At 50.9% G+C, this 6,695-nt stretch overlaps 1 pseudogene; it reads left to right on the forward strand.

Annotated features, from left to right (window-relative positions):
• Positions 1-3,349, forward strand: part of LOC135567043 (pleckstrin homology domain-containing family G member 4B-like) — a 25,061-nt pseudogene extending 21,712 nt beyond the window's left edge.
• The last annotated feature ends 3,346 nt before the right edge of the window (positions 3,350-6,695 follow it).

Raw genomic sequence — 6,695 nt, forward strand, 5'->3', positions numbered from 1 at the left:
GATGGACCTGGTGTCCTACCTGTCTGTTGGTCTGTTTATTTTTCTGTATGTATCCTGACCTCTGACCTCTACCCTCTGACCTCTAACCTGTCTGTCTCCCCAGAACAAGCAGTTGGATCTGGGTGATAAGATGGACCTGGTGTCCTACCTGTCTGTTGGTCTGTTTATTTTTCTGTATGTATCCTGACCTCTGACCTCTACCCTCTGACCTCTAACCTGTCTGTCTCCCCAGAACAAGCAGTTGGATCTGGGTGATAAGATGGACCTGGTGTCCTACCTGTCTGTTGGTCTGTTTATTTTTCTGTATGTATCCTGACCTCTGACCTCTACCCTCTGACCTCTAACCTGTCTGTCTCCCCAGAACAAGCAGTTGGAACTGGGTGATAAGATGGACCTGGTGTCCTACCTGTCTGTTGGTCTGTTTATCTTTCTGTATGTATCCTGACCTCTGACCTCTAACCTCTCTGTCTCCCCAGAACAAGCAGTTGGAGCTGGGTGATAAGATGGACCTGGCGTCCTACCTGCTGAAGCCCATCCAGAGGATGTCTAAGCACGCCCTGCTGCTGAAGGACCTGATCAGGAGTGTGGTCAGTCCCAGGAACAGGAGCTCTCTGACCTCCGCACCGCAGAGGAGATGGTTAAGTTCCAGCTGCGCCACGGCACGACCTGCTGGCCATGGACGCCATCCGAGGATGTGATGTAAGTCGGGGGGATGGAGCAGTAGAGCAGTAGAGCAGTAGAGCTGTGAGAGAGAGAGAGAGAGAGAGAGAGAGAGAGAGAGAGAGAGAGAGAGAGAGAGAGAGAAGAGAGAGAGAGAGAGAGAGAGAGAGAGAGAGAGAGAGAGAGAGAGAGAGAGAGAGAGAGGTTCTCCAGAGAGAGAGAGAGAGAGAGAGAGAGAGTGGAGAGACAGTTAGAGAGAGAGAGAGAGAGAGGAGGAGAGAGAGAGTTGTTGTTGGCCAATTGGCCATGTAAACATATGTTCCCCATGCCAATAAAGCCCTTAAATTGAATTGAGAGAGAGAGGAAATAGAAACCTACACATCATGTATAATTATTTGTTTGGAAGAAAATGTCAGAGTAAGTCATGTGAAACGTCTCCTCTGGTCTCTGCTGCTGTAGGTGAACCTGAAGGAACAGGGTCAGCTGAGGTGTCAGGATGAGTTCATCGTGTGGTGCGGCCGCAGGGGAAGTACCTCCGTCACGTCTTCCTGTTCGAGGACCTCATCCTCTTCAGTAAAAGCAAAAAGATTGAGGGAGGAGGTGCGACCTGTACATCTACAAGCAGTCCTACAAGGTGACAACAACAACACACGCAGAGGGTTTTAATACGTACTGTGAAGTTATGAACTATGAAGTAATATGACGTTCTACCTTAAATCATTTCAGCCAGTTGGCTAACATTATGCTATGTTGTTGTGTCCAGGTGTGAGGTGTGGAACCACAGTTAGCAGGGTTCTCCACAATGGAGGCGCCACACCACTATGTTGTTGTGTCCAGGTGTGAGGTGTGGAACCACAGTTAGCAGGGTTCTCCACAATGGAGGCGCTACACCACTATGTTGTTGTGTCCAGGCAGCGATGTTTGTATGGTTTATTGTGAGGTGTGGAACCACAGTTAGCAGGGTTCTCCACAATGGAGGCACTACACCACTATGTTGTTGTGTCCAGGTGTGAGTGTGGAACCACAGTTAGCAGGGTTCTCCACAATGGGCGCTACACCACTATGTTGTTGTGTCCAGGTGTGAGGTGTGGAACCACAGTTAGCAGGGTTCTCCACAATGGAGCGCTACACCACTATGTTCAGTTTGCTGTGCCACCATGTGAAATCTCAAAACCACCACAGTCAGTGTTTTCCTGTAAAGGTGACTGTTTCTGGCTACTCATTCAGACGGCAGAGATAGGAATGACAGAGAGCGTGGGCGACAGCGGGCTGCGTTTCGAGATCTGGTTCCGGAGGAGGAAGTCCCAGGACACGTTCATCCTGCAGGCCGGCTCTGGAGAGGTCAAGGCCGTGTGGACAGCCATCATCGGAAAGATCCTCTGGAGGCAGGCGCTACGAAACAGGGGTGAGGAACCACGGCCACAGAGGGGGAGTCGTGGGTCATATCTGGACATGAGCTCATCATATCTGTTGTTGTGTTATGGAACAATTCCTCTTTATCTTTTGTCTGACCTGAGGCCTGTGTTGATAACATTCTGTACCATTCATTAAGAGGTGGCATGTCTCTTGTCTGACCTGAGGCCTGTGTTGATAACCTTCTGTACCATTCATTAAGAGGTGACGTGTCTCTTGTCTGACCTGAGGCCTGTGTTGATAACATTCTGTACCATTCATTAAGAGGTGACGTCTCTTGTCTGACCTGAGGCCTGTGTTGATAACCCTCTGTACCATTCATTAAGAGGTGACATGTCTCTTGTCTGACCTGAGGCCTGTGTTGATAACATTCTGTACCATTCATTAGAGGTGGCGTGTCTGGTTCTAGTTCAAGTCAACCCCAGGTACATCAAATGGAAATTGTGTGTCTGATTGAGGGTCATAACGTGTTTATTCTCTTAACTACAGAAGTGCGCTTGAAAGAGATGGTTTCCATGGGGATTGGCAGCAAGCCTTTCATGGACATCAAGCCTAGTGATGCTGCCATTAGTGACCGAGCCATTGATTACATCATGAAGGGGTCAGGTGAGCTGTCTCTACGATATGTTATGATAACCTCATTTGCCTGGAAATTATTTTTGTGAGGTTAGCATATAAAATCCACAAAATCTCTCTCTCTCTCTCTCTCTCTCTCTCTCTCTCTTTCTTTGTTTCTCTCTGTTTGCTGAATGTGACTTTCAACAACATGTCTGCCAATGCAGCTGCTGATGAGAAAGGCTGATTTGTAAATGCTCTCTCTGCCAGGATAGGGGTGCGTTGTCAAGCTGACTGAATCAAAACACAACATCCCAACATCTCAGAGCATATCTCCCCTGTTCTCCCTTTTAAACCCTTGAGATGTTCTGTTCCAGCTGAAATATCCTCTCAAAGTCTACATCTACACTCCTACTCCACCAGACAGCTGTAATGTAGCCTGACACAGTGTCCTGTTAGGAGGAATGACTGGACTTGTGTCTGTCGCAGGTGATTTGTTGCATGCCAGATATCAAATGATGTTGAAGTTAAAGCAGCAGGGGGAGTCAGAGCTGAAGTTAATGCAGCAGGGGGAGTCAGAGCTGAAGTTAAAGCAGCAGGTGGAGTCAGAGCTGAAGTTAATGCAGCAGGGGGAGTCAGAGCTGAAGTTAAAGTTGTTTGATCGTAGCTAGCTACATAGCTAGCTACATAGCCGTCTTTGTATCAAAGATAATTGTGTAGTCTTGAGCGATTTCCTAGGTTAGCTAGCCAGCTATTGTCGTTCTTTTAGCAGCGTAACGTAAATCAACACTGCCAGCTAGCCCCGAATAGCAGCACAGTAGCACAGTAGAAACCATTACACTCAACGGAACGACTTGATTAGTGTAGTGTCAACAACGCAGACACTGCCAGCTAGCCTACATAGTCAACAACGCAGCCTCTGCCAGCTAGCCTACTTCAGCAGTACTGTATCATTTTAATCATTTTAGTCAATAAGATTCTTGCTACGTAAACAACTTTCTGAACACTCGAGACGTGTAGTCCACTTGTCATTCAATCTCCTTTGCATTAGCGTAGCCTCTTGTGTAGCCTGTCAACTATGTGTCTGTCTATCCCTGTTCTCTCCTCTCTGCACAGACCATACAAACGCTCCCACACCGCGTGGCCGCGGCCACCTAATCTGGTGGTCCCAGCGCACGACCCACGTGGAGTTCCAGGTCTCCGGTAGCCTCTGGAACTGCCGATCTGCGGCCAACAAGGCAGAGTTCATCTCAGCCTATGCCCCCTCCAGTCCCTCGACTTCTTGGCACTGGCGGAAACATGGATCACCACAGACAACACTGCTACTCCTACTGCTCTCTCTTCGTCTGCCCACGTGTTCTCGCACACCCGAGAGCTTCTGGTCAGCGGGGTGGTGGCACACCGGGATCCTCATCTCTCCCAAGTGGTCATTCTCTCTTTCTCCCCTTACCCATCTGTCTATCGCCTCCTTTGAATTCCATGCTGTCACAGTTACCAGCCCTTTCAAGCTTAACATCCTTATCATTTATCGCCCTCAGGTTCCCTCGGAGGATTCATCAATGAGCTTGATGCCTTGATAAGCTCCTTTCCTGAGGACGGCTCACCTCTCACAGTTCTGGGCGACTTTAACCTCCCCCGTCTACCTTTGACTCATTCCTCTCTGCCTCCTTCTTTCCCTCCTCTCCTCTTTTGACCTCACCCTCTCACCTTCCCCCCTACTCACAAGGCAGGAAATACGCTCGACCTCATCTTTACTAGATGCTGTTCTTCCACTAACCTCATTGCAACTCCCCTCCAAGTCTCCGACCACTACCTTGTATCCTTCTCCCCTCTCGCTCTCATCCAACACTTCCCACACTGCCCCTACTCGGATGGTATCGCGCCCGTCCCAACCTTCGCTCTCTCTCCCCGCTACTCTCTCCTCTTCCATCCTATCATCTCTTCCCTCTGCTCAAACCTTCTCCAACCTATCTCCTGATTCTGCCTCCTCAACCCTCCTCTCCTCCCTTTCTGCATCCTTTGACTCTCTATGTCCCCTATCCTCCAGGCCGGCTCGGTCCTCCCCTCCCGCTCCGTGGCTCAACGACTCATTGCGAGCTCACAGAGCAGGGCTCCCGGGCAGCCGAGCGGAAATGGAAAACTCGCCTCCCTGCGGACCTGACATCCTTTCACTCCCTCCTCTCTACATTTTCCTCTCTCTCTCTGCTGCTAAAGCCACTTTCTACCACTCTAAATTCCAAGCATCTGCCTCTAACCCTAGGAAGCTCTTTGCAACCTTCTCCTCCCTCCTGAATCCTCCTCCCCCTCCCCCTCTTCCCTCTCTGCAGATGACTTCGTCAGCCATTTTGAAAAGAAGGTCGGCGACATCCGATCCTCGTTTGCTAAGTCAAACGACACCGCTAATTCTGCTCACACTGCCCTACCCTGTGCTCTGACCTCTTTCTCCCCTCTCTCCAGATGAAATCTCGCGTCTTGTAACGACCGGCCGCCCAACAACCTGCCCCGCTTGACCCTATCCCCTCCTCTCTTCTCCAGACCATTTCCGGAAGACCTTCTCCCTTACCTCACCTCGCTCATCAACTCATCCCTGACCGTAGCTCGTCCCTTCCGTCTTCAAAGAGAGCGAGAGTTGCACCCCTTCTGAAAAAACCTACACTCGATCCCTCCGATGTCAACAACTACAGACCAGTATCCCTTCTTTCTTTTCTCTCCAAAACTCTTGAACGTGCCGTCCTTGGCCAGCTCTCCGCTATCTCTCAGAATGACCTTCTTGATCCAAATCAGTCCAGGTTTCAAGACTAGTCATTCAACTGAGACTTCTCTTCTCTGTATCACGGAGGCTCCCTCCGCACTGCTAAAGCTAACTCTCTCTCCTCTGCTCTCATCCTTCTAGACCTATCGGCTGCCTTCGATACTGTGAACCATCAGATCCTCCTCTCCACCCTTTCCAAGTTGGGCATCTCCGGCGCGGCCCACGCTGGTTGCGTCCTACCTGACAGGTCGCTCCTACCAGGTGGCGTGGCGAGAATCCGTCTCCTCACCACGTGCTCTCACCACTGGTGTCCACCAGGGCTCTGTTCTAGGCCCTCTCCTATTCTCGCTATACACCAAGTCCTTGGCTCCTGTCATAACCTCACATGGTCTCTCCTATCATTGCTATGCAGACGACACACAATTAATCTTCTCCTTTCCCCTTCTGATGATCAGGTGGCGAATCGCATCTCTGCATGTCTGGCAGACATATCCAGTGTGGATGACGGATCACCACCTCAAGCTGAACCTCGGCAAGACGGACTGCTCTTCCTCCCGAGAAGGACTGCCCGTTCCATGATCTCGCCATCACGGTTGACAACTCCATTGTGTCCTCCTCCCAGAGCGCTAAGAACAGCAGCGTGATCTGGACAACCCTGTCGTTCTCAACTAACATCCAGGCGGTGGCCCGTTCCTGTAGGTTCATGCTCTACAACATCCGCAGGGAGTACGACCCTGCCTCACACAGGGGCGGCGCAGGTCCTAATCCCAGGCACTCGTCATCTCCCGTCTGGATTACTGCAACTCGCTGTTGGCTGGGCTCCTGCCTGTGCCATTAAACCCCTACAACTCATCAGAACGCCGCAGCCGTCTGGTGTTCAACCCCTTCCCAAGTTCTCTCACGTCACCCCGCTCCTCCGCTCTCTCCACTGGCTTCCAGTTGAGCTGCATCCGCTACAAGACCATGGCGCTTGCCTGCGGGCTGTGAGGGGAACGGCACCTCAGTACCTCCAGGCTCTGATCAGGCCCTACACCCAAACAAGGGCCCTGCGTTCATCCACCTCTGTACACTCGCCTCCCTACCACTGAGGAAGTAAGTTTCCGCTCAGCCCAGTCAAAACTGTTAGCTGCTCTGGCCCCCAATGGTGGAACAAACTCCCTCACGACGCCAGGACAGCGGAGTCAATCACCACCTTCCGGGAACACCTGAAACCCCACCTCTTTAAGGAATACCTAGGATAGGATAAAAGTAATCCCCCTCAAAAGATTTAGATGCACTACTGTTCCACTGGATGTCATAAGGTGAGGGAGTCAGA

Source organism: Oncorhynchus nerka, unplaced genomic scaffold (assembly GCF_034236695.1).
Source record: "Oncorhynchus nerka isolate Pitt River unplaced genomic scaffold, Oner_Uvic_2.0 unplaced_scaffold_2673, whole genome shotgun sequence".
Classification (NCBI taxonomy): domain Eukaryota; kingdom Metazoa; phylum Chordata; class Actinopteri; order Salmoniformes; family Salmonidae; genus Oncorhynchus; species Oncorhynchus nerka.